General features: G+C 38.7%; 1 long non-coding RNA gene across 1 annotated transcript; it reads left to right on the top strand.

The window, feature by feature from the left end:
• The first annotated feature begins 9,416 nt into the window (after positions 1-9,416).
• LOC109551889 (uncharacterized) lies at positions 9,417-26,811 on the top strand. The gene is made up of 4 exons (XR_002178587.3): positions 9,417-9,529; positions 11,674-11,741; positions 13,342-13,469; positions 26,701-26,811. It is a non-coding gene; the product is annotated as an uncharacterized lncRNA (long non-coding RNA).
• The last annotated feature ends 606 nt before the right edge of the window (positions 26,812-27,417 follow it).

The following is a 27,417-nucleotide window of genomic DNA, read 5'->3' on the forward strand; positions in this document are numbered from 1 at the left end:
TGCCGGGGTGGGGGTGGGGGGACAAAGAAAGGAAAGGAAACCAAGGTATTGACAGAAAAACCAGTTTCTACTTTCTCAAATGTCTTGGATGTCACTATGAAGCAACCATAAGACTTCCCCTGTTGTCACATGTTGACTCATTCTTTCCCAAGCAAGGCCGTTTATTTAATGTCTAGTTTCGTTAAAGTCGATGAGATTTTGTTTCAGAATCCGGGGCAGTGCTAATGTAAATGCTTGTTTGTCTGGCGTTGAGCAGAACGAAGCAAGATCATGCTCTGCGCAAGTAAAGCAATGTGTCATGTCATATTGCCAAAAGGTTGCATCATTTCTAAACTTTCCAGAAGACTGGATGGATGAGAGGTCATCTATGTTTATTTTGTGAAGTTTGGCCTACCAGGAAATGTGTGGGTACAAGAGATATTTTAGGCCCATGAGACTCTCACTTTAGATGCTTAATCCAGCAGCATGTGTTATAAGCTGCAGTCTCTAACTAAATCTTTGAAAAGAGTGGCAAGTTGTGAAGTATGCAAGGTTTCTGGCTGCATTAACAGAGCCACGTATAAAATCCTGTTGCCAAACAGAGACTAGAACCAGATGACAAAGACTGAAAACACTCCATATATTGACTTTCTCTATAAAATACTCATTATAACCTAATCCAGTAATATTTATTTCTAGGAGAATTGTATAATCACTCACCAATCCATATTAATTAAGGCACAAGTTGAACTTGAAAGAAGATTTTTAAACAGAATTTTTCATGTCGGTTTTCTTTAAGAGTACAATAGAATTACTTCACAACAAAGAAGGGAAAAAAATGTTTTAAGGAAGTAATTTTTAATGTACAATTTAACAGATGTGATCATTAATGGCCCACCAGCAACCCTCACATCCTTCATGATCCAGAAGATAACAATATTCCCTTCCCTAGAATAAACTGCTTTTCTCTACTTTTTCATGTGGTTCTGGGGGACGAGGGGGCTGCCAAAGAAAATATCAGTCACACAAACACACTCCCAACACACACACACTCCTTCCTACCCCCGTCACACACATAAAGCAAAAGGAAACCCAGAAATAGGAGATAATGTTACTAACACCCAGGGGAAGGCAATGCCCAGAGAGGGAAACAGAGGCCAGCTCTGTCCCCAGAATGCACTGGAGCGAGCCAATACATCACCTGTATTGTTTAAGCTCTTTGAGTTGAGTTTCTGTTTCTGTTTCTGAAACCAAAAGAATCCTAACACCAAAACCCAAGATGTTCATCTCCCAAGAAGACAGTATTCCTCACTGTACTATTTCAGGGGGTTGGAGGGGTATTCTGGAATGGTGCAGTGGAGAATACTGGCTAGGTGACTGTCACTCCCTGGAGCACAGCCCCATTTACATAAGCTACATGTGAGTGGTGCCCCCCGGAGTTGTGCAGTGTGAAATATGAAGGTAATCATAAACCCCCCTTGCTGTACCAATCAGCACCGTCAGTCTATCCACATACCTTGGGTAAGCCAGCTTCCTCTAGAACTTCCTGCCTAACGCTGCTCTTCCTGCCACCACCATTCCCATTTTTCATGAAATGCCTCCAAGAGAATGTTTCTCCTTTCCCTGGATCCTCACAATGCAGGTACCACTTTTTCCACGGAGAATCTTTTAGCTCAACCCCCAAGTGGAACAAGGCCACTTCACATAGCCGATGGATGCCAATTATTTCTTTCTAATTCCTGGCTCCATAATTCTTGGCCCTAGAATTCCTTGTATTCCTACTTTCCTAGAGGCTACAAATTCATTTGTCAAAAATCAACCTCAAGTCAGGTGTCCTTTCATCTTTTCCAGTTCTCTGATGCAGTTTCTTCTTTGACCTTCCTTCTCCTTCCATATCAGATTTGGAATCCATGCTTCCTCTCTGCTTTTAGTATAACAGGAACTCGGAAAATGTACCACCTCTTTATAAAAAAAAATATTTCGAGTCTTGGAAGCAGTATTTATCAAAACTGGAGAGTTTCTTTACATGTAAGAATTTGCAACCAGCCAAGCCCTAGATTCTTTTCTTACTGATTGTAGATAAACCTTTTCAACTCATGGTACACATCTCCAGGGGTCCTGATAATTTACCAGTGGTAGAGGGAAAGGGTCTTCAACCTTGAAAACACTCTTGATGAAAAATGAAAAACAGACTTCATTGCCAAACCTTTAACCAAAAACCATAAAACAAAACAACAAATGGACAATGACAACAACAATGAATCATTATAAAGAAAGAGTCATCTTTTAAAGACATACGGTGCAAGTGCAAAAGAAAATAAGTTGATATATGGGAAGCTAGTCCAGCCATGTGTTAAATATTCTTCCTGGGACCAAGCTGGAAACTCTCCTCTGAACATCTCAGGGCTTCTGCCTCGCACCTGTTTCTGGATCAGTCATTTTTCAATATCAATTCATTTTCCACCTGAGTCATCCATTCATTCAACATATGTTTTATCAAATCCCCGCTGTGGGCCAGGAACCATTGTAGGCACCAGGAAGGCAGCAAAGATGGGAAGAGACAAGGTCCCTGCTCTCGTGGACTTTGTATCTAGTGAGGGAGAAAGACCATAGTCATGTGAACGCATGAACAAGGTAATTCCAAATTGTGGCAGGTACCACAAAGACAGTAAAGCAAGATCATCTTGATTGAAACTTCTATAAATTTCCGCAGCTATGCCCTACTTAAGATCCTCATTCCTTCTTAGCTAGCTGATCACAGTCATCTCTTACCGGTCTTCCCATCCCCTGCTTGCCGTCTGATGCGTAGCTGATTGTGTTATTTCTCAGCTCAGAAATCTCAAAATGTGCCACAGTACCGTCCACGTGAAATACTAGCCCTTCCCCTGCCATTGAAGACACTCATGTTGTGATCCCAAACCCCCTTCCAGGCCCATCTCCCACCATGCCCCTTGCACATTCTGTGTTTTAGGCAAACTAGACAACTCATGGGGCCTAGACATTCCACGGGCTTTCCTGGCTTCCTCCACTACCTGGCAAACTCTACGGCTCATCCCAGAGGATATCTACCTGTTGAAGCTCCTCTTCATGCTCTTCCTCCTTTCTCCCCCCAATACAAAAAATATCCTTTCTCCCTTCCTTTCTCCCCCCAAATACAAAAAATATCCTTTCCTTCCTTGGGCTCCCAAAACATTGTATTTGTCCATGGGACTTTATCTTTAGAGTTACTGCTGCCCTATCTAATCACTCCTGAGAACAGGGATGGTGTCTCCATAATTTCTGTATTCCTATTGCTTGACACTGTGCTTGATAAATAGTAGCTTCTTGATAATATTTATTATGAAAGCGATTTAGAATGAATTGAGTGACTGACAGTAACTTTTGATGATATGAATTATTCCATCATGGCTGCATCTAGTCCCTCTAGATTGAAGTTTAGTGATGCATTTTGCTAAAAGTGAGTCTTACAACACTTTACACTTAGTGTACAAAAACACTTTCGTTGGATTGGTAGCTCATGTTAGGAAGAGAAGAAGAACTAATATTATTGATCACCTACTTATGAGTCGGTTATTATACTAGACACCTCCCATATATCATCCTTCGTTGAAGAAAGATCACCTTCATGGCAAAAAGCAGGCATCTCAGTGTACAGATTTATCTTTCAAAATTCAGGACAATTTCATTTAACAAATTTTATATTTACTTGTTTACTGTTTTCTTTTTAATATTGTCCATCTTCACTTATCTCCTTCCCCAGTTAGAGATTTGTCTCTTTCTTCTACTTCTTCTTCTTTTTTTTCCCCCCCTACTTCTGTATTCCCAGCACCTAAATAGAATAGTGCTGGGGAACCGGAGTAGGCACTCAAAAATTATTTAATGATTAGATAATTTGACCTTTATGGGGTTTTTTAATATCCCTACAAATTCTACCCTAGTAGGTCTTGCAGTTGGTCCCTGAGAACAAAATGACCATTTTGAACATTTGTATGTGAAGATCACATTCTTCTCTGCTGTAAATAAAACTCAAACATTTGTCCCAAGTGACCCAGCTTCACAGGTGTACATCCTGAGAACCAGAAACATCTGGGTGAAGAGGGAGGGGAAAAACCTGCAAAGTTCCAATCCCACAAAACTTTTTAGAAGACAAAATGAGAGAAAGCTTTAAGAACAGCCAAAGCCTTTTGCAAAAAGAATTCCCTTGTGGAATGAGGGAAAATTTTGGAACAGAGGTTTCCCTGGGGCTGGAAGTGTTACTGGCCTCAAGAATGATCTGAAGCAACAGCACTGCTTGAGTCAGTGTGGATTCCAAGTTCAGCGCCTGCCAAATCCAGGATTTCTCCTCAGTTCTGAAGACAAACCAGAGAGAAATTAAATCTGTTGGAGATCTGAGGTGCAAGGGAAAGTACATGTGGCTACAACGAAGAGAAGGAGTCATATCTATTTATTTTTTAATACCAGGCTGCTCTTTAGTTGGTGTTCCTCAGATTCTTGCATAATAGTGTTTCATTTACTTATGTGTGGGTGTTGCTAGTAACCGTACACTCTTTTCTTCAATAAATAAGGCAGGTGGGACATTGCCATTAGAAAATATATTGATTTGCCTTTTTTTGAACTTGCAGGATAAAGACTAAGCCTGTTTGTTTCAAGATATCCACCTAAATAAACAGTAAAAATACTAAACAGTAAATATTTGTTAAACTTCAGCCCAGAAAACCGCTGCATTTTTAGAGTATTTTCTCCTCTATTTGAGTCCTTGCTTCTTTTGCACCTGAACTGTGAAAAGAAAGAAAAACAATTATTCTTCCCATCCTGGCACAGCCTTTGTTTTTAATACCATCTTTGAAATGGCAATACCAAGGTCAACAGTGGCTTCTCTAAGTGGCAAATGATTTCCTCTTGCCAAAGGAGATAAAGGGTGAGGATGAAGGAACGTCTGGGGACTTCCCTGGTGGTTCAGTGGTAAAGAATCCAGCTTCCAATGCAGGGGACGCAGGTTCAGTCCCTGGTCGGGGAACGAAGATCCCACATGCCGCAGAGCAGCTAAGCATGCGCACCACAACTAAAGAAGAGAAAACCCACATGCCATAACTAGAGAGAAGCCTGCATGCTGCAACGAGATCCCGCATGCCATAACGAAGACCCGATGCAGCCAAATAAAAATAAATTTTAAAAGAAGGAACATCTGGCTTTCTGGCCCCAACACATGATACCAGGAGGATTATCTCTTTGATTCGTTATCCCCTTTAAATTCATCTCTTATCTCTCTAATATTCCCCTCCCTCAAAGTTCAGATTCAATCAATATTTACATGTCCATCATAAGCCATTCATGTGATACATATTAATAGAGTGATTTACTCCTTTATTTAATAGTTAATTATTGAGCTTCTAATATGCACCATGCCCTATCTAGACTCTAGGGTTAAAACCACAAAGAAGAAAGGGTCTTTTCCCTAAAGTCTAAGGATGAACAACTAAAGCATGATTGGTGCTGTGATAGAGGCAAACACAAAGTAACATGATAGAAGAAGGGAAGAACATCTAACTCTGTTACAAGAAGACCATAGACAGCATCATGGAAAAAGTGATGAATAGGAGTAAACCCACAAGAGGGAAAGAACAGAGAAAAGCATGTGCAAAAGTCCAGAGGCAAGACACAGCAAGCAACCTTATGAAACTACAAATAGTTCAGTGTAGTTGAAGGATACATTGCAGGGAGTGGTGGTCATATCCTGCAGACCAGAGGGAGTCAGTAAAGAATGTTAAACAGGGTTGAGGGAAGGGGCATGATTATAGATTCAGAAAGATCACTGTGGGTTCAATGTGAAGACTGGAAACCAAGAGACCTGTTGGGAGGTTACCATGGTAATCCAAAGAGAAAAGGACACCCAAACTCAGCTAGTGACAGTGCAAGTGGAAAGGCACAGAGCTGAGAAATGTTTGGGGAAGGTAGAATGTTGAGGATCTGGCTCAGATCATGATTGGATGTAGGGGTCAGGGCGAAGGAGGAGTCAAGGACAATGCCCAGGAGAAGGAGCAGGTTTGAGAGGAGAAGTGAAGAGAAGAATTCAACTGTGGCCTGACTGAGTGGAGATGCCTGTGGGGCATCCAGGTGTAAACACCTAGAAGACCTTGTGAAATACACATCTGAGGCTCAAGAGAGGCTTCTGGACCACTGGCATGGTTTCAAGGATCATTAGCATGTAAATATTCATTGTAGCTATGAGAATGGATGGAATCACCTAGGTAGAGTATGTAATGGAAGGGAAGGGAACCAAGGTCAGAGACTTGAGGACACCGAGTTACAAGAAGGACAAGGGAAACAGTGTCCAAAAGGGGACTGAGAAGGGGCAGCCACAGGTATAGGAGGGAAACTAGGAGAATGTGGTTGAATAGAAGGCAAAGGAAGAGGACATTCCAACAGAGAAGGGAGAGATGGACGGTGTCAAATGCTGAGAGGTCAAGTCAGATAAGAAATGAGAATGTTCACGAAATTTAGCAAAAAGGAGACTGTGACTTGAGTGAGAGCAGGTTCAGAGGTGAGTTGTGGGCAGAAGCCGACTATAGTCAGTTGAGAAGGAAGGGAGGTAAGGAAGCTGCAGCAAATGTGAAGAGTTATTTCAAGAACTTGTGCTGTGAGGGGGAAGAGAGGGATAAGAGGAAAATGGGTGGGGGGAGGGAAAGGAGAGTTGGAGGGAGGATTTTTTTTTTTTAAGGTGAAAGAGACTTGAGAAGTCTTTAGATGGGAAGGATTTAATGCAAATGTCAATGTTGAAATATAGAGACAGGGTAATTGTTGGAGGGAAGTGCCTGAGCAGGTCCGAGGTGATGAGAACCTAGGTACAGGCAGAGAGGTTAGTCTTAGGGGAAGGTATGCACAGGTATAGAGACAGGTGGCGTGGACGGAGGGGTGGCAGGAAGGTGTGGGCATTCTTGTCTGTGGCTTACATGTTTTGGGGAAGTAGCAGGCAAGGTTATCTGAGGTCTGGGTGAGGTAGAAGTATGAAGGGGTGGAGTGGAAGGTTTCAGGTAAATGGAGGAAAGGCTTATAAAGATGCCGTGGAGACTGAAGGAACAAAGCTGACCAGGGAAGCAGGAGTCCTGGGGCAGTGCTGATGGCCCAGGTGCTGTGGGAGTGAATTGGGAGTACACCCCTCCCAAGGGTTGGGTGATCTTCTCCAGCAGTGCCCCCAGCCCTGAGCACGAAGAAGGTAGACAGCTGTGAGTGGAAGAGTTTTGCCTGAAATTCCTGATGGAAAGACAACTTGAGAAGGCTGCAGGGGGAGCGCAAAGTTCAGGAGTGAGCCAGCTTTCCAGGAAGTGGGGGCAGTGCCCATTATTTTTTGAAAATAATATACTGATATATTTTTACTCTAATTAACTCCCAGAGTGTAGGTCCTCCTGACTCACATACAAGATAGGCTGTCAACCGGGCATGAGTACAAGCCATGTTGAAAATATTGAGGGGGGCACTTTTGATTATGACTGATTCTGAAGTGCTGCTGGCATTTACTGGGTGAAGGTCAGGGATGTTAAAGGTCCAGCCATGCCTGGGACCATCCCACCCAACCAAGAACTGTTACATATGGCAGTGCTACTCCCGTTGAGGAACACTGGCAGAAAACGTGGTGGCCAGCCTCCAAACCAAGCCCCCATTGATCCCTGCCTCCTGGCACGCACACACTTGTCCTGTCCCCGCACTCCCAACGTTGTACCGGGCTCGGTCTGTGTGGTGGACAGAATATGGCAGAAGTGAGTCACTCCTGGGATTAGCTTATAGAAGACTGCAGCTCCTATCTTGGTCACTCTTTCTCAAATCACTCACTCTGGGGGAAGCCCTGTTGTGAGCAGCCCTGTGGAAAGGCCCTCTTGTGAGGAACTGAAGCCTCCTTCCGGCAGTCGCATGACTGAGCTTGGACACACATCCTCTAGTTCCAGTCAGGTTTTCAGAGACTGTAGTCCTGGGCAAGAGCTGGAAGGCAACCCACCCAGCTAAGCCACTTCTGGATTCCTGACCCTCAGAAACCATGTGAGATTCTAAACATTTGTCGTCTTAAGTTGCTCCGTCTGGGAAGTAATTTAGTTCAGGGCAAGACTACCCTTGATGGTCAGACACAGCAGACTCAGTCCATAGAGTTCTAACGTGAGTCATGGGAATGGTAACTCAGGATATGACATAAAGGAAGTTTGTGTCTACTTAAAGAGAAAGGGGAAGTAGCAGCTCTTTGGGGGAGGAGGTGAGAAGATAAGGGAAGGAGAAGAAAAGGAAGCATTCAGGCACTTGGGTCCTAGGTTCTGCCTCACGGGCCACTCTAAGTGGCCGTACAGCTTGTTTGCTGCCTATGGGTGCCTGGCCAAGGAGCCAAGTAGTCAGTTTGAAACCGAAAAGTATTAAAATCTCTTTAACTGACAAGTTTATGCCCCATCCTACCTGCTCAGGGAATAGACTAGAGAGCTACAGGAAATAGTTTATAGAGAAATTTGTTAAAGCTTTTTTTTTTTACATTTTTTAATTTGTAATGGATTTCATTTTTGCCCCCACTGAACCATCAGTGCAGTAATTACAGTAATTACCTGATTCTTTTCCCCTGAAATTAAAAAAAAAGAAGCGTTAAATGCAAATACCCCATTCACTTGCCTTTAGATCAAATTCCCAGTGCACGCAGTCACCCCAAAGCATATTATCTAAATGGCAAAATGAGCAATATTGTATACTCTAGACTTCAAATAACCTGACCATTGACTATTGTGGATCTCTAGAAAAAATGCTTCTTAATAAAATGTGAGAAAGATCTCAAAGATTAATAAATGTGCTAGCATGGAGGGAGTTGAGGCTCTAAGTGCCTACAAAATTATCTTCCTCTCCATAGTAGAATGCAGAAAGGAAGGAAGGAAGAAGAGGAAAACCAGAGAGGAAGATAATTCCACTTCTTAGCGTTTATCCTTATTTTTACTTTGCTCCCTCATTCTTCATTTATATATTATGTTCTCCCACCTTATCTTGAAGGAAATAATCTTTCTCAAACTGAAGTCAACAGACTATCAAGATTTTCAAGTTGTTCTTGGTGTCAACTCTTTAGAGAAGCGGGGAAGGTATTGTACTGGGTCAATGAACAACCAAAGAAAAATAAATCTATGGATGTGTAGGGACCTAGGGAGGCTCCCAAAAGATGAATAATTCATCTTCCTACTAGACTTGGAGTTACAGTTAGGAACCAGCAGCTGTTCCCAGGGTTAAGTCAATACTAAGGACTCTGTGTCATCAGTAACAAAGTTCTGCAGCAAACACAGACACCCCCAGGACAGATCAGATGACAGGAGAGAATACAGGCCAGACCCCCACTAGCTAAGGCTTATCAACAATTCCTTAGTGAGAATGAACTGAAGGGTGACAGCAAAACTTTTGTTATGAACTCCCATTACCTTTAGACCCTTGCTAATCCAAGTGTGATCCATGGACGAAGCATAGCAGCATCACCCGGGAGCTTGTTGGAAACATCGCGTCTCAAGCTCTGCCTCAGACATGCTGAACCGGAATCTGCAAACAGGTGAATAATATGCACATTACAGTTTAAGAAGCGTTGTTTGGGAGTTCACTGAACAGAAGCATGTAAGATAATGCACATGCAGTTCTCAGCACTTTTGAGTGTTCATAGATTTCTGATTAAAGAACCCCTGTAGGTATGGTTACTTATAGAAATCTCATCCAGGTGAACTTTACCTGGCCATTACTGTCGAGATTTTGATATGCAGGTGAGCAAAAACAGATAAGCAACACCCTCTGGAGATTAAGGTTTTAATAAATGTCTACCTGTGTCTGGGGGATGCTGCATGCTGCAAGACTACCTATTAAATACCACCTGGGGAGGAGTGGGATAGGGAGGGTGGGAGGGAGATGGGAGAGGGAGGGGATATGGGGATATATGTATATATATATATATATATATATATAGCTGATACACTTTGTTATACAGCAGAATCTAACACACCATAGTAAAGCAATTACACTTCAATAAAGATGTTAAAAAAATAATACCGTAGTAACAATTTAGTATTTGTATATTGAACATTCATCCAAAAATCATTTATTGGACATGTACTATGGGCAGGGATCTAGTCTTAGAATACTGACCAAACCTGAAGTAAGTAATCTCTTTTTCCAACTTAAACTACAACTCATAAAAGTCAAGATCTACACATAATTGAAAAGGTTTTAAATTAGGGAAATTAAAAAAATTTTACGCTCCTGTTTTTAACAGTCAATAGGAAAATAAATTTTCTGTAGGGAAAATATTAGAAACCATAAAATATACACTTGAAATACACTTTCTGGTCAGTTCACATGAAACACCTGGGACCAGGAAAAGAAGAAAAATACACAAAACAAGGGAAAAAGCAGGAAGGCTCAAAGAAAGCAGATTAAGAATGTGTTAGTGAGAGATGAACAGAAGAGAGACAGAAGTACAAATAGAGTGAGGCAGACACGGGTGCAATGGCATGTGAGGCATTAGGCACATTAGAGCTGCTTCTGTGATACCTGATATATCAGTACATTTGAGTTCAGAGTAAGAGATCATTTCCTGTCACTTCTTTTTATAAAATTCTGTAACCGTCCACAGCTGATCTTATCAAATATTGTTGACTCTAGAACTGAGGAGATGCAGCAGCCCTTTTGTGCTTAGAGGTACTCAGGTATCACCTCCAATTATAAGAGGATGATTAATTAATTGTCAACAAGGATAATTTGTGGAGTTCTAATATTTATTGTGCTCTGAAAGACCCCCTGTAAGGACCTTGTCATCTAACTATTAGTCATCAAAGCAATGATATAATTAGACTGCATCGGCATACTCTAATACAAGACTAGTAATCACCTTTTATAAAACATATCCGAGAATAGAGGTGACATCTCAGTAAATCCATGTAAAATTGACAGTTAAGATATTCTTCAGAAACCTAAAATTTATTTTAATAGAGGACCACATCAAACTGTCTGAGTGAAGAATAGTGGGACCCATTGGTTTTATTACCCCATGAGCATTAAAAAATTTTTTGTTTTGGGTTTTTTTTTCACTCTTAAGGTAGAAATTTATATGGGCTACAATCTCCTCAAGGCTTACATTGCTCTAGGATGAAGTGGCACACAGAAGATGGGTGCATAAACCTACTCACCCCCAGATTACATTTCACGCATTGTAGCAATAATGTGCAAGGAAGCAAAGAGGCTGGCAAGTTCATAAATATAGAGCAATTTGAGATTTCTCATGCAAGTTATTCTAGAAATGCCAAGTATCTTGTTTATGACAGCCCAAGAATTGAAATATAGGTTGTCATGTTCACTACCGCCCAGACAGCGCAGAGTGAAAGGCTTTCATGTTTCAAATAAAACAAGTAGAGGGGGAAACAGGATTCATCTTGCTGAAGCTCTATAAGGCAAAGTTATGTGGTTCGTTGTGAATGGAAATAAAATATTCTATAGAAAGCAGAAAACATAGCTTTTAGGGAGATAGGCTGCTTTTTAAAAGATGAATCTGTGATTCCACAATGACATAAAAGCTGGAGTGTTATTTCCTAGTCCTTTTTACATTTTAACTGTCGCTGAAACTAAAGTAATGGAAAAATTATATTTGTATGTATAAAGTGACTATGAATTATCCATTCATTACAAGCATTTTTCCCCTTATCTATTTAGATACAGTTATAGCCTTGCTTTCCATCGTTTCAGAAAACAGGATGCTGGTCGATAAAAATTCCAGTTGAGTAAGTACATATTCATTTTCTCTGAGTTAGTCTCTCTCTTACTTTGTCCTTCATTCTTTCCTCCCAGACTGGGCAGAAGATATGTGTCCCAGAGATCTAACTTTCCTTTCCAAAAATTAGCAGGAACAATAAATAACTCTTTAACTAAAATTTCCACTGTTTTTTAGTCTCTGACGTTGTCATTTAGTAAAGAATTTTGTATGACAGATCACCAGATGTGCTGAATCTAGATAGATTAGTAAAATACTAGATAACAGCATTTGGCTATAACTGCACTTTTAAAAATATTGTTTATATATGCATATTTTATCCATGTGTGCTATATATGTATATCATTTTTACGAGATTGTCAGTTCCATAAGGATAGCGTCTGTCTTCTTCCTTCTGTATTCCTGGAACATAGCATAGTTTCTAGCATAGAGTAAATGTGTGATACATTTATTTACTCATTGACTAATTTTTATTGAGCACCTACTGTGTTCCAGGCACTGTTTCTAGATGTTGGGGATATAGGATTAAAGAAGAAAAAGTTTCTGCTCTTATGGTGTTATATTCTAGTAGGTAATAACCAGCAAACAAATAAGTAAAACACATAGTATATACCCTGAGGAAAAAAATTAAACTGCATAAAGGATGGAAAGTGATGCGAATGAGATGCTACCAGATACTGGGTGGTTATAGTAGAAGCTGTGCTGTGCCACCCGGATCTCCCTTCAGCAAGAGACACTCATTCCCTCAGCTGCCATGAATGTTGGATGCTTGAGGGTTCACAGCTGAGTCCTCCCTAGGACCTGCTCTTGATAGGAGGAAGCTACCTTGCCCAAGGTTACCCTCCTCTCTGGGGGCAGCCTGCATCTGATAATGACTTCATGCAGTGGTACAGATCTCTCTTGCCTCAACTGGAACAGTTGTGAGAGTTCAGCTCCAGAGCTCACTATAAGATCAGCTGAGGCCTCTGTTGTAACTGCATCAACAGTTCAGCATCTTCCACTTTTCAATGTTGCTTCCTTCAACCTCAGCCATCACAGATATTGGTCCCATATATACTCCCCAATAAATCTCCTCATGTAAATCTCAGAGTGAGCAAGGGGATAGCGGCATTTGAATTTTAATCCAAGTACAGTTGTCAAATAGGTACTTAGTGTGTCATTCTGGAGTTCAGGGAAGAAGTGAAGCTGAGGCTATGAATTTGGGAGTTGTCAGGGTAGCTAAAATAAAAATCACCTGGGGAGTAAGTGAAAGTAGAGAATAAAAGAGGTAGTAGGATGGATTTTGGAGCTCTCCAATATTTACAGATCAGGAGGGATGGAAAGAAACAGCGAAGAAAATTGAAAAGAAGCAGCCATTGTGATCGCAGGACCGTGGAATGGTGTCCTGGTAACCAAGAGGGAAAAATGCTTCAAGGAGGAGGGGATGATCAACTGGGTCAAATGCTACAGACAGATCTAACTGATGAAAATGGAATTGATGATTAGTTTTTGCAGCATAGAGGTCATTGATTGTAGTTTCAGTGGAATGGTGGGAACAAGAGTATAATTTATTGAATGAGTATAATATGTCTTATAAGTTAAGATTTATTAAATACCTATTATATTAACAGGATATATCTGTACCTCTGTATTTGAGAAGGTCGGTGAACTGTATTCCTAGTGCCTAGAGCAGTGCCTGGCACGTGGTATGTGCTGAATGCATATTTTATGAATGATGAATTACATGCTGCCATTTTTGGTGAGTACACACCATTTCTGATCTAATGGTATAGGATTTTAAGCATAAAAGGAGATTATAATTTTTCCTCTTAATTCAACTACCCCTTTTTACAATCGTGCAAGCCATGGACTAAGGTGGGACCAGAATTCAAACCTCCAAAGTTAAGTTCTTCATTTTATCTACTACAACATCCTGGCATATGAAACATTTGCTTTATTTAACTCTGTGAACCTAAAATCACCTTCAGTTCAAAGTTGAGAAAAATCAAAACATTTTTTCAGAATGTTCACGTTTTTTTTTTAACCATCTTTATTGGAGTATAACTGCTTTACAATGGTGTGTTAGTTTCTGCTTTATAACGAAGTGAATCAGCTATACATATACATATATCCACATATCTCTTCCCTCTTGCGTCTCCCTCCCACCCTCCCTATCCCACCCCTCTAGGTGGTCACAGAGCACTAAGCTGATCTCCCTGTGCTATGCGGCTGCTTCCCACTAGCTATCTATTTTACATTTGGTACTGTATATATGTCCATGCCACTCTCTCACTTCGTCCCAGCTTACCCTTCCCTCTCCCTTTGTCCTCAAGTCCATTATCTGTCTGTGTCTTTATTCCTGTCCTGCCCCTAGGTTCTTCAGAACCTTTTCTTTTTTTTTTTTTTTTTTTAGATTCGATATATATGTGTTAGCATACGGTATTTGTTTCTCTCTTTCTGACTTACTTCACTCTGTATGACGGTCTCTAGGTCCATCCACCTCACTACAAATAGCTCAATTTCGTTTCTTTTTATGGCTGAGTAATATTCCATTGTATATATGTACCACATCTTCTTTATCCATTCATCTGTTGCTGGACACCTAGGTTGCTTCCATGTCCTGGCTATTGTAAATAGAGCTGCAATGAACATTGTGGTACATGACTCTTTTTGAATTATGGTTTTCTCAGGGTATATGCCCAGTAGTGGGATTCCTGGGTCGTATGGTAGTTCTATTTGTAGTTTTTTTGTTTTTTTCTTTTTTGTGGTATGCGGGCCTCTCGCTGTTGTGGCCTCTCCCGTTGTGGAGCACAGGCTCCGGACGCGCAGCCTCAACGACCATGGCTCACAGGCCCAGCCACTCCGCAGCATGTGGGATCTTCCCGGACTGGGGCACGAACCCATGTCCCCTGCATTGGCAGGCGGACTCTCAACCACTGCGCCACCAGGGAAGCCCTATTTGTAGTTTTTTGAGGAACCTCCATACTGTTTTCCATAGAAGCTGTATCAATTTACATTCCCACCAACAGTGCAAGAAGGTTCCCTTTTCTCCACAACCTCTCCAGCATTTATTGTTTGTAGAATGTTCAAATATTTATTCACCCAATCCCTCAATGAGATCTCTTAATGCTTCTAAATAGATTAAATTGTATGAAACTTTCTAATTAAAAGTTTACTTTTTAGCAGCAAGGTCCTACTGCATGGCACAGAGAACTATGTTCAATATCCCATGATAAACCATAATGGAAAAGAATATTTAAAAAAAACATATATATGTATAACTGAATCACTTTGCTCTACAACAGTAATTAACACAACATTGTAAATCAAATATACTTCAATAAAAAAATAAGTTAAAAAAAGAGTTTACTTTTTAATTCTATGTTTTCATTGGTAAAAATACTAAGGAGTCTACATTGTGCTAAAAGTTTCCATTTTACTTAGAAAAGTAACTCTTTGAAATACAACAGTATGGGATTTAGGACTTATTCTCCTCATTCCAAGCAAAAAGTTTCCTTGCTTGATTCTTTTCAGTTAAATCTTTTTTTTTAATTTATTTTTTTATACAGCAAGTTCTTATTAGTTATCTATTTTATACACATCAGTGTGTACATGTCAATCCCAATCTCCCAGTTCATCCCACCACCACCACCACCCCACTGCTTTCCCTCCTTATTGTCCATACATTTGTTCTCTACATCTGTGTCTCTATTTCTGCCCTGCAAACTGGTTCAGTTAAATCTTTAATACAGCAATAAAGCATAAACCTTATCATTTGAACAAACTTTAGAGCTCTTTTGTGTACATGGTGATTCTCTTGAAAAATGATTTTGGATGATGCAATTTGAAGTGAGATAAATGTATGTTGTACTAGTCACTTGTACTCCAAACAGTCTAGTTTATTTTCAAATAATCTAAGTATTTAACATCAAAAACCAGACAATAAAAAAATGCAATATTGTGAAATTTTCTAATTTATTTTATAGAGAGAGATTTTGAATGTTGTACTCATAAAAATACTAGTTGTGGCTAATATCACTGAACCAGCCTTGGCAGAAACTTCAAAAAGCAACTGTCAAGTGCAGAAAAATAGAGATTAGATTAATAAAATTTTATTCTGTTAAGTTTTACTAATCAATGCTGCTGATGCCAATGCCAAAATCAAAAGTGTAATTTACTTGTCTCATTGGCTAATATGTTATAATATTTTTTTCTGGAAGTGTCAGTCTAAGAGAAAACAGAAAATGTCAGCTCTATTCAGTTTGGTCATGGAGACAATGAGCAAGCATGATGTAAGCCTATTTATTTTAGGTCTACCCAGGCCAAGTTAAAGAGAAAGGAAGCCATTATGTAGATCATTCGGCCTTCAAAACTTGCTATGGAACAAAAACAGGGTTTTTATTTTATTTTATTTATTTTTATTTTTGGCTGCGTTGGGTCTTCGTTGCTGTGCACGGGCTTTCTCTAGTTGCGGCGAGCGCGGGCTACTCGTTGCTGTGGCTTCTCTTGTTGCGGAGCACGGGCTCTAGGCACGTGGGCTTCAGTAGTAAAACAGGGTTTTTTAAATGATTCAGTGTACTTCAACAAAGTTTATTTCAAATAATAAAAAAAGATTCATTTGCAACCACTCAATGTAATAATTGAATTAGGCAAAGATGCAAAATCCACTGGATTAAAGGTAGTTGGAAAACAAGACATTCATTTGGCTTCAAAGACGCATCCTACATATTACTTATTAATTACAATGGTAAATGGTACTTTTATAGTGGAAAGATGCTGTTGACACACACATACATGTTTATACACATATATGTATAAATACATAACTTCTTAAAAATTTACATACTTCTCTACAACTTGTTTTTCTTTCTTTTTTTTTTGAGGTAAAATTGACATGTAACGTTGAATTAGTTTTAGGTGTACAACATAATGATGATATATATATTGTGCAATGATCACCAAAACAAGTCTAGTTAACATGTCACAGTACATAGTTACAAAATTTTTTTCTTGTGATGAGAACTTTTAAGATCTACTCTTTTAGCAACTTTGAAATACGCGATACAGTATTAACTATAGTGGCCATGCTGTAGATTACGTCCCTATGACTTGTTTTATAACTGGAAGTTTGACCTTTTGACCCCTTTCACCAATTTTTCCCACCCCCTTCCCCCCTCTTCAACTTGCTTCTCTCAGGCAGTAATACCTGGTAGAATTTCCAAATCAACTAGTATTGCTCTTAATTTGCTGTCTCTAACTCTTTCAATGGCTGGAAAATATTCCATGGTTGTGGATATAGTGTGACTTATTGAACCAATTCCTCCTTCGAGGTGCATTTACTTTCTCACCCCCAATTTGCCACCTCTATACTCAATGCTATAAAATAAGCATACTTGTGCATATATCATATGGCTGGTCCTTTTTATCAATGAAATTAATATCTAAGAGCAGATAAAAAGTTTTATCTGTATTAATACATATTACCAAATTACTTTTCAAATGAGATAACAGTTCACAGTATTTCCACAAGAAATATATGAGATTATTTTTCTTCCTCAATCTTATTCCCACCAACAGTAGGTATTATTGCTCTGTAGTTTTCCGACTTTGATGGAATAGAAAGAAATACCTTATCAGGGCTTTAATTTCATTCTCTCATCATGCTTCAGTTTATGCTTTTTAAATCTATATTTATTGATTATTTGTCTTTGCTCTTCATATTCTTTGCTAATTTTTCTACAGGATTTTTTTTGCATTTCATTAATACCTAAGACTACCTTGTATTACTAGAAATATTCATGGTTTGTCATCTGCTGAAATTTTTCTTTAAATATATTATTTTCTCAGTTGATCTTACTTATGGCATCTTTGGCCATACAAGTTTTAAAATTTTATACATAAATATATGTCTCTATATAGAAATACACCTTAAGATTTTCCATCTTAGTTAAGAATGCCTCCCACACCCATAGAGGGAAAAAATTATTTACCAGTTTTCTTTGTATATGTTCTTTGCTTTCCTTATCCAATTTATTTCTAATTTTTTATATTTCAGTTTTTAATTTTTCAATAGTTTTATTGAGGTATAACATGCATACCATAAAATATCCAATGTAAATGTACAATTTAATGTTTTCAATGAATTTATATAGTTGTGCATCCATCATGCCAAAATGTTTCCTTATGGCTGTTTCGTCAATTCTTTCTCCCATCTCAGTCCCTGGCAACCACTGATCTGATTTCTGACTATAGATTTGCCTTTTCTGAAAAATTCATATCAACGAAATCATATATAAATGGAATCCTATAATGTGTAGCCTTTGGTTTCTAGCCTTATTTTCTTAGCTTAATGTTTTTGAGGTTGTATTAGTTTCCTGAGGTAACAACAAATTACCACAAAATCGGTAGCTTAAAACAACAGAAATTTATTGCCTCACAGTTCTGGGAGCCAGAGTCCAAAATCAGGGTGTTGGCAGTGCTACATATTCCCCTAGAAGGCTCTAGAGGGGAATCTAGCTTACTTCTTCCAACTTCTGGTGGCTGTCAGCATTCCTTGGCATTCTTGGCTTACGACCACATCACCGCAATCTCTGCCTCCGTGTTTACACAGCCTTTTGTGTGTGTATTTGTCTTTTCCTCTTCTGTCTCTCAGATCTCCTTCTACCCTTTCTATAAGGACAGTTGTCATAGAATTTAGGACCCACCTGAATAAATCAGGATGATCTCCTCATCTCAAGATTCTTAACTGAGTTACAGGTGTAAAGACCCTTTTTGGCTCCAGAAATAAAGACATGAACAATCTTTGGGGGCCACCATTCAATCCACAACAGAGGTTCATCCATGGTGTAGCATGTATCACTACTTCATTTCTTTGTATTGTCAAATAACATCCCACTGTATGGATATATCACATTTTTTTATCCACTCTTCAGCAGATGGATATTTGGGTTGTTTCTACTTTTTGGCTATTGTGAACAATGCTGCTATGAACATTCACATGCAAGTTTTTTTGTGTGAACGTATTTTCAGTTCTCTTCGGTGTTTATCTAAGAGTAGAATTGCCATCATATAGTTACTCTGTGTTTAACCTTTTTTAGATACTACCAAACTGTTTTCAAAGTGACTGTACCATTTTACACATCCATCAGCAATGTATGAAGGTTCCAGTTTCTCCATAACCTCTCCAACGTTTGTTATCAGCTGTCTTTTTTATTACAGTCATTTTTTTTAAAGATTTATTTATTACTTATTTATTTATTTTGTTTATTTTTGGCTGTGTCAGGTCTTAGTTGTGGCACGTGGGATCTTCATTGAGCCATGCAGGATCTTTCGTTGTGGCATGTGGGTTTCTCTCTAGTTGTGGCGTGCAGGTTTTCTCTTCTCTAGTTCTCTAGCACGCAGACTGGGCAGGTGGGCTCTGTAGTTTGTGGCACGCAGCCTCTGTAGTTGAGGTGCACAAGCTCAGTAGTTATGGCACGCAAGCTTAGTTGCCCTGCAGCATGTGGGATCTTAGTTCCCTGACCAGGGATCGAACCTGTGTCCTCTGCATTGCAAGGCGGATTCTTTACCACTGGATCACCAGGGAAATCCCAATTACAGTCATTTTAGTGGGCCCTAAAGTGGTTTTTGTGGTTTTAATTTGTTTATTAACTAGCTCTATCCACTTAGAGAGCCTGGGAGCAGTGATATCTCAATAGCAATGAGCACACCTAGTGCCCAGATCTTGGTTTCTAAATACATTTTCTTTTAAGGTGAATCAAGCCTTCTTCTGGAAATGGCTGATTTCAAGGCCAAGGCAGGGAAAGTAAAAGATAAGCCTGGAACATCTTGCTGTGACAGAAAGTAAGGTTATGATCACAGAAAGATGGGGATCTACCGAAAGACATAGAAACAAGCTTTAGATGCGCCCACTGGCCAAAACATGGAAAAATTTGATCATCAAAATAAATAATAATAGGGCTTCCCTGGTGGTGCAGTGGTTGGGAGTCCACCTGCCGATGCAGGGGACGTGGGTTTGTGCCCCGGTCCTGGAAGATCCCACATGCCGCGGAATGGCTAGGGCCGTGAGCCATGGCTGCTGAGCCTGTGCATCCGGAGCCTGTGCTCCGCAACAGGAGAGGCCACAACAGTGAGAGGCCCACATACCGCAAAAATAAATAAATAAATTAATTAATTAAATAAATAATAATAATAGTAAAGGACTGCAACCTATTGAATAAAATAGGAATGCTTTAGTCCATACAATTTAGGCAAAAGCATTGCAAGAAACTAGGGAGTGAAAGTTGGACAGGGGACAGGATATTTACTAGTGTCAAAGTATCTTCCCACAAAAATACTTATTAATTACAAAGGGAATAAGAGAAACTTTATAGTGGAGACATCTGGGCAATACCACCTTACTCTAGTGAGCGAACTACCAGACATGGGGCAAATCAACTTCAAGTGCCCCTCAAGGGGATGCAACATCACACATCATTCTATGAATATGTGGTTCCTGCCGAATACACATGATCTTCATGTTATTGTGAAGACACATCAGACAAGCACAAGGAGTCTACAAAATGAATGGCCTGTGATCTTTTGAAATATTAAGGTCATGAGAGTCAAGGGAGGGCTGAGGACCTGTTCCCAGAGACTAGACAAAGCTAGTTGCAACACATGATCCTGGATGGATCCCTCTCCTAGAGAATGTTCCTGGGAGAGTTGGCAAAACTTGAATAATGTCTCTGGGTAAAGGGTACATGAGAGTTCTTTGTACTGTTCTTGTACTGTTCTGTGAGCTTGACATGATTTCAAATGAAAAAGTATTAAAATTATGTTGTTAGAGTTCCTGAGAGTGTACTATTGGAATAAACCCTTTTCGGTCACATGGATTACTATTTGACATTCTCTTTGTTGGGTTTTGGTATTAAAATGCTCCTGGTTTCATCAAATGAATTGGGGTGCTTCCTATTTTTTTCTAAGATCTTGCAATTATTTACTTTAAGTTTTGTTAGAATTCAGATATGAAGACATTCGATCCTGCTGCCTTTGTAAATGCTAAATCTTAAATCACTTTAAAAAAAAAACGCTTATATAGCGGTTTATTCAAGTTTTCTGTCTTTACTTGGATTGTTATACATATTGTTTGCTAGGAAATCACATAGGTTTCAAATTTATTATAGAGTTGCACATAACGTTTTATTTCTTTTGCTCTCTTTGGCATTTGTCTTTATGTACTCTTTCTCATTCACAATCTTGTATGTTTTTTATTCTCCCTGTTTTCCTTAATCTCAAATAAAAATGGTTTCTCTTTTTGTGTTACTCAAATGAAGTGATTTTTGAGCTTTTTATTTTTTACACTGTTTTTGTTTTCTATTTCTTTAATTTCAGGTTTTCCCTCTCTTAATTCCCCCTTCTTAGTTTTTTCGTTGTTGTTCTAATTTTGTAAGTGATCATAAAGCTTCTATATTTTAATATCTTTATTCCTTAATAATAAATAATTTAAGGTTATAAATTTTTTCTATGAATGTGGCTTTTACCAAATGCCATAAACTTTAGTAGGAAATGTTATTTTCATTGCTTTCTAGATAATTTTAATTTTTTCATTGCTTTTTTTGATGGTTTTTAACATTTCTTTCAATTCAGGGAATATATAGATATATACTTCTTGATTGCAATGTAGTTGAAGTTTTTGTATCCTTTTTATTTATTTTTAAATTTAGTGGGTTATGATCATGAAATCATAATGAGGACGTTTTTAAAGAAAAGAACATAAGTAACTTTTAGAAGTCTTCCATGGAATATATTTTTTAAAAAAGGAATTTCTTTGAGGAACTTAAAGTTCTCTCTAAATCTTAATACAGTTGGTTCTCATTATTCACAGTAGTTATGTCCTATAAAGACACTGTGAAGACTGAACCTTTGCTCCTGTGGGAGATACAGGGCTAGATTCCTGTGAACCTCTGGTTGCAACATCTTTGTCAACTGGTCAATACATAACCTTCCTTATGTGTTTCTGTTTAAAGACTCCTTATTTAATGTGTACTGGTGACTCATTAACATTGATTCCACAGCCAGTATCACAGAAGCTCATGCCTAGATGAAGTTTATCTACCATATTTATTGCCTCTGCAAGACACATCACAGCCTTCTTGCATGTAGGACCCCAGACAGCACTTTGGCACTTGGGGGACCAATCTAAACAGTGAAGTCACCAACAAAAACACCCAAATGCCCAAATTCTGATACGAAATAGACTGGGAAGAGGACACTTCTATAATATGAGAGTTGAAATAAGAAGGCAGAGTGTCACCTTATTTGACCTCAAGTTTTTCACTGCTCTGCACGTGTCTGTGAGGGATGGAAAAGTTCTGTAAATATTGATCTGGGGGTTACAAACACATTTTCACAAGGGGGCAAATTCACAAATTCTGAATTTACAAATAATGAGGATGACTGTAACCATATAAAACAAGCTTTGTGATTGTATTATTTAATTCCTCTATGTCGTTTTCTGTCTGTCTACCTATATCTACTTGTCTGTCTATCAGAATTGGCCAATTCTGATATTCAAGTCCTTTACTGTAATATTTTATTTAACAGTTGAGTTTCTAATAATTTAAAAAATTTGTTTAGCTTCTATGTTGTTTCATGTATAAAAACTTAGGATTGTTTAGGATTTTCTTCATAAATTATGCTTTTTATCATTACAAAGTGTCCCTCTTTTCTGTTTAGAGATTTGAAACTCAAATTCCATGTTCCATGGTATTAGTAACACCACGCCTGCTTTAAGATTTTGCTCTTTGTTTACATTTCATTAATTGTTACTTGTCCTTTCCCAGCTGTCATAAAATCAGACAGATATTTCCCTAGTATTTCATGAAAAGAAGACACCAACTTTTCCCCAACTGAGAATTTCCATTACTCCATTATCGCTCTTCACCCATGATATTCAACTTGAAGAAGACTTCAGTTGCAATTTCCTCCTTATTCTCCTCCCAAGAGTTGAAGCCTTTGGAATATTTTTGCTTCCTTCTTTCTCATGCCCCTCCTCACCACAATTCTTTAGTTTTCCTAAGCTCGTTTAGTTCTTTAAATTCCAGATTATTATTAGAAGTTTCCTTCTTAGTACACTTCTCTCTTTCTAGAATCTTTATTTAGTTACACATTCCCCGTCTATCATTGTTCACCTATTTTTAATTAAATGTCACAAGTCTGTTGCTCACTATGGCTTTCTCTCTTCTTCAAGTCTCTGTTTTGTTAGTTTGCTTGTTTTTAATTAATAAAGTCTTTTTTTAGTATTTTTCCCAGTTGAGTAATGAGATGTGTGACTTCTCTGAATCCTTATGTATCTGTAAACATCTTTCTTGTACCCTAACAGATGAAATACATTTTTAAGTTGAAAATGTATTCCATTGTCTTCTAGCTTCCTAGTGTTGCAAAGGAGAATTTCATGACAGTCTAATCTTTTTCCTTTATAAGTAACTTACAGGGACTTCCCTGGTGGCACAGTGGTTAAGAATCTGCCTGCCAATGCAGAGGACACGGATTCGATCCCTGTTCCGGGAAGTTCCCACATGCCGCAGAGCAACTAAGCCCATGCACCACAATTACTGAGCCTGCGCTCTAGAGCCCGCAAGCCACAACTACTGAGCTTAGGTGCTGCAACTACTGAAGCCTGTGCGCCTAGAGCCAGCTTCTAGGCTCCACAGCAAGAGAAGCCACTGCAATGAGAAGCCCGTGCACCGCAATGAAGAGTAGTCCCCGCCCACTGCAACTAGAGAAGGCCTGTATGCGTCAATGAAGACCCAAGGCAGCCAAAAATAAATAACTTACAAACTTTTACACAAAAAGAATAAGATTTTTCTCTTTATCTTTGGAGCTCACAATTTTTAGCAGGATGTGTCTAGTCATATATATGTGTATATACACATTTGAAGAAATATCATATATGCATAAATAGGTATAGATAGATGTGTGTATATATCTATAGCTATCTATATATATGATGACAAAGATAGATATAGGTATAGACATAGGCATAGATATAATCTTTTCTCATCATTCCTGCCTAAAACTTGGTATCCTTTCTTCAATCCTGGGAAATATTTTTTGTTTGCATGCTTCATTTTGTTTTATTTAAATATGTCCTCTCCTTCATGTGCATCATCTTCCCTTTCTGGAACTCCAGTCTCATGTCAGTGTCCTTAAACCTCCCTTCCATCTCTGTATTCATGATTTACATTTGTTTCCTCTGAGCTTTGTAATATTCTTGCATCCAGTTTCCAGGCTACTAGTTGAATTTCAACAGTTACTATTTTCTTCACTAATGAATTTTAAGTTTAAAAATCATGTTTTTGTTGTTGTTTTTATATCAAGAAAGTCTATTTTGTGTAGCCCTTGTATCTCTTTAGGTAGTTCTATTATCCTTTCTGTCCAAGTTTTAAGTTATGTTCTCTGCCCTCCAGCAACTGTAATTCATAGATAGCCTGTTCTGAATGTTCAGCTTGTTCCACTCTCTGGCTGCTTGGTCTTGAGTGATCTGTTCATCAGAGCTCAGCTCCAGCTGCTGGTGTATGTCACGCAGTGACAGTTCAGTGAATGGTGGCCTGCCCAGAAGTCTCTACCCCTGAGGACCGATATGGTGACATCAGACAGGCTGTCTGTGCCCTATCTTCTCATGCTCTCCCAGAAGAGGGATGATGCAGACTACCTCTCTAGCCACACCTGAGAGCCAAGAAGAACATGCACACTTCCCTGGGTGGAGGGCAATCTCTCATGCCTAACTTCACCCATTTTATCCTTTTGCTTGTGTGTATTTTCTTTGCTACAACTTTATTTGTATGTTTTTGAAAAAGTAATTTAATCTGAAATGCCCCTGTTCTTTTCTTTCTGCTTCTAAGCTCTCTTTTTCCTTAAGATAAGAACAGACTATACTATAACTCCTCTGCTACCGACCCCCCTCCTTAGTGAAATTAAGGAGGGGAAGAAAAGTTCCTGGGGAAGAAGGAGGTTCTATTTGACATGAGGGGTTATCATTTAATAACTGAGAAATGTCAAATTTACATGAAACTTCAGTAATGTATTGGTTTAACATGTACATTAAAGAAAGATCGGGGCAGAATTTGAAAGTGGAGCTCAGAATGAACCTATAGTTCATGTAAGGACCTGTTTCTGGAGGAAAACATATGAAAATGATTATTGCCATGTTTACAAGTCTTGTTTTGAATAATGAATTAACATTTTAAGTTGGCTTTTGGAAAAAGTAAGCCCAGATAGATTGTTTTGCTAGATTGTGGTCCTACCTACAACTCTGTTAGGAACATCAAGTTCTGTAGCTTCCAAGAAGTGCTAGGTCCTTAGAGGAAACACGTGTTATTTCTTTGTCTTTTTCTTTTTTTTACTTTACTTTTTTATTGAGGTAAAATTCACACAACATAAAATTAATCACTTTAAAGTGAACAACTCAGTGGCATTTGCATTAAGTACCTTCCCAATGTTGTGTAACTACCACCTCCATCTAGTTCCAAAATATTTTCATCACCCGAAAATAAAACCCTGTATCCATTAAGCAGTTATTGTTAATTGTCTCCTTTCCTCAGCCCCTGACAACCACCAAGCTGCTTTCTGTGTCTATAGATTTACCTATTCTGGATACTTCATATAAATGGAATGATACAATATGTGACTTTTGTGTCTGCTTTCTTTCACTTGCCATGTTTTCAAGATTCATCCATGTTGTAGCATGGATCAGTCCTTTATTCCTTCTTATGGCTGAGACTATCCCATTGTATGTGTGTAGCACACTTTATTTATCCATTTATCCATTGCTGAACATTTGGATTGTTTCTACCTTTGAGCTATTGAAAACAGTGGTGCTATGAAAATTGGTATACAAGTACTTGTCTGAGTACCTGTTTTCAATATTTTCGGGTATCCAGAAGTGGAATTGATGGATCATGTGGTAATTCTATATTTGACTTTTTGAGGAATTCTATTTGGCTTTTATTTGCTTAACTAGCATGTGGCACTTAACCTCTGTTTATTTCTATTAGATCAATGAATCAACAGTTAGTGGTATGGGATTACTAGGAAACTAATGATATATATTCCTCACCACAGTTCGGCTCCTGGAGCATTTTCTCTTTCCCCATTTTCCCTAAAACTACCTAATAAAGAAGCAAAGGTCCTAAGGAACGCTGCTGTTCCAAAGTATAGATTAGAAGTCAGATCTTCTGATACAGAACTGAGAAATTTGCTAATAACCAGCAAAGGATCGACAAACGCTTTGAGCTACAAATTCTGGCATTACATTAACTACCTAATAATTCCAAGGCTGGCAGGTAGAGAAGCAAATAGAATAAGGAAACATATACAATTTACATGAAATATTAAAATTTAATCCTTGAAGTTGGGGTAGTACCAGTTAATTTTAAATCCACACTCTTTGAAACATAAACAGATGAACGTTTCAGAGCACAGTTTTTAAGGAGAACACCTTTTTAAAATGTTTTTAACCCTTTTTGAATGTTTTTGAGAAAGACACACACATACATGTTAATATATACACATTCTCTGGCTGTTTTTCTTTTTAAGAGAGGGCCAGCATTCACAGACAATTTGGTTTATTTTAGAGACATAACTTAGAAATTCTATTTCAATTTCCCTTTTCCTCTCCTGTCTCTCTCTCTCCTGTCTCTCTCTCTCTCTCTCTCTCTCTCTCTTCTCTCTCTCTCTCTGGTTGTTTTGAATGACAAGGAAGAAGACAAATCAAGAGTTGTAAAGAGTGCTTCGGAGTAAACTCAGGGGATATAACCACCTAATTATGAATTTCCTGAATGTGCAATTTGACCAGTAGCAACTGGACGTGATTAGTACCGTGGGCCTCACCTCCAGCTGTTCTACAAAAACAAATCAGTGAAGGATTTCCACGGCACATTTTCCTTTGGACCTGTTTTAAGTTTTAACGATGCGAACAGTGCAGTGTTGCTCTTTTTTTTTTTTAATAGGTGACAGATTGAAAAGAAGCAAGAGTTTCCTACAACAAAAGAACTAACTATGGAGCGTACATTTCTGCTTGAGGCAAATGTGTTTGAATTTGTGTAAGAAAATAAAACCTGCAAATCTGTCTCCTTGTATGTGGAACCAGAGCTGGAAATGTGTGCTCTAGAGGCAACTGTAAAATCATATTTCACTCTGGCATATGGGCCAGTGATTGTGCTGTGTGAGTAATGCATATATGTAATCCATGTGGTAAGCTTCGTGGACTGAGAAGAAGTCAGTGTTATTCACTGAGGTTTGGCAAGCAGGAACCATTTATTTCGAAAAATTTACATGGGCTGAAACAACGTGAAAAATGTACTGCCCATTTTGTCAGCTTGTGAACACATAGCAAAGACCACAGCACTCCCATCAGCACGAAGACAGGGAAGAAAATCTCTTTTTGCTGTTTTATACTTACAGAAGAACAACTGCTCTTGTACAACAAGGGAATTTATGTTTAATGCATACTACCTTCCACCAAATCAAGTCCAAATGAACCAGAGTTCCAAAAAAACTTTGACAATACAGTACACTAAGGGGAGAGCCAGAAACTTCATATATTGTATTTTCATTGTGTTGTTCAGATCAATTTTTAATTGCTTTTAGCTATGGATTCTTGAGTTTTAAAGCAATTACAAAATATCTTCAGGGACTTCCCTGGCGGTCCAGTGGTTAGGACTCTG

Source organism: Tursiops truncatus, chromosome 4, assembly GCF_011762595.2.
Source record: "Tursiops truncatus isolate mTurTru1 chromosome 4, mTurTru1.mat.Y, whole genome shotgun sequence".
NCBI classification, from domain to species: Eukaryota; Metazoa; Chordata; class Mammalia; order Artiodactyla; family Delphinidae; genus Tursiops; species Tursiops truncatus.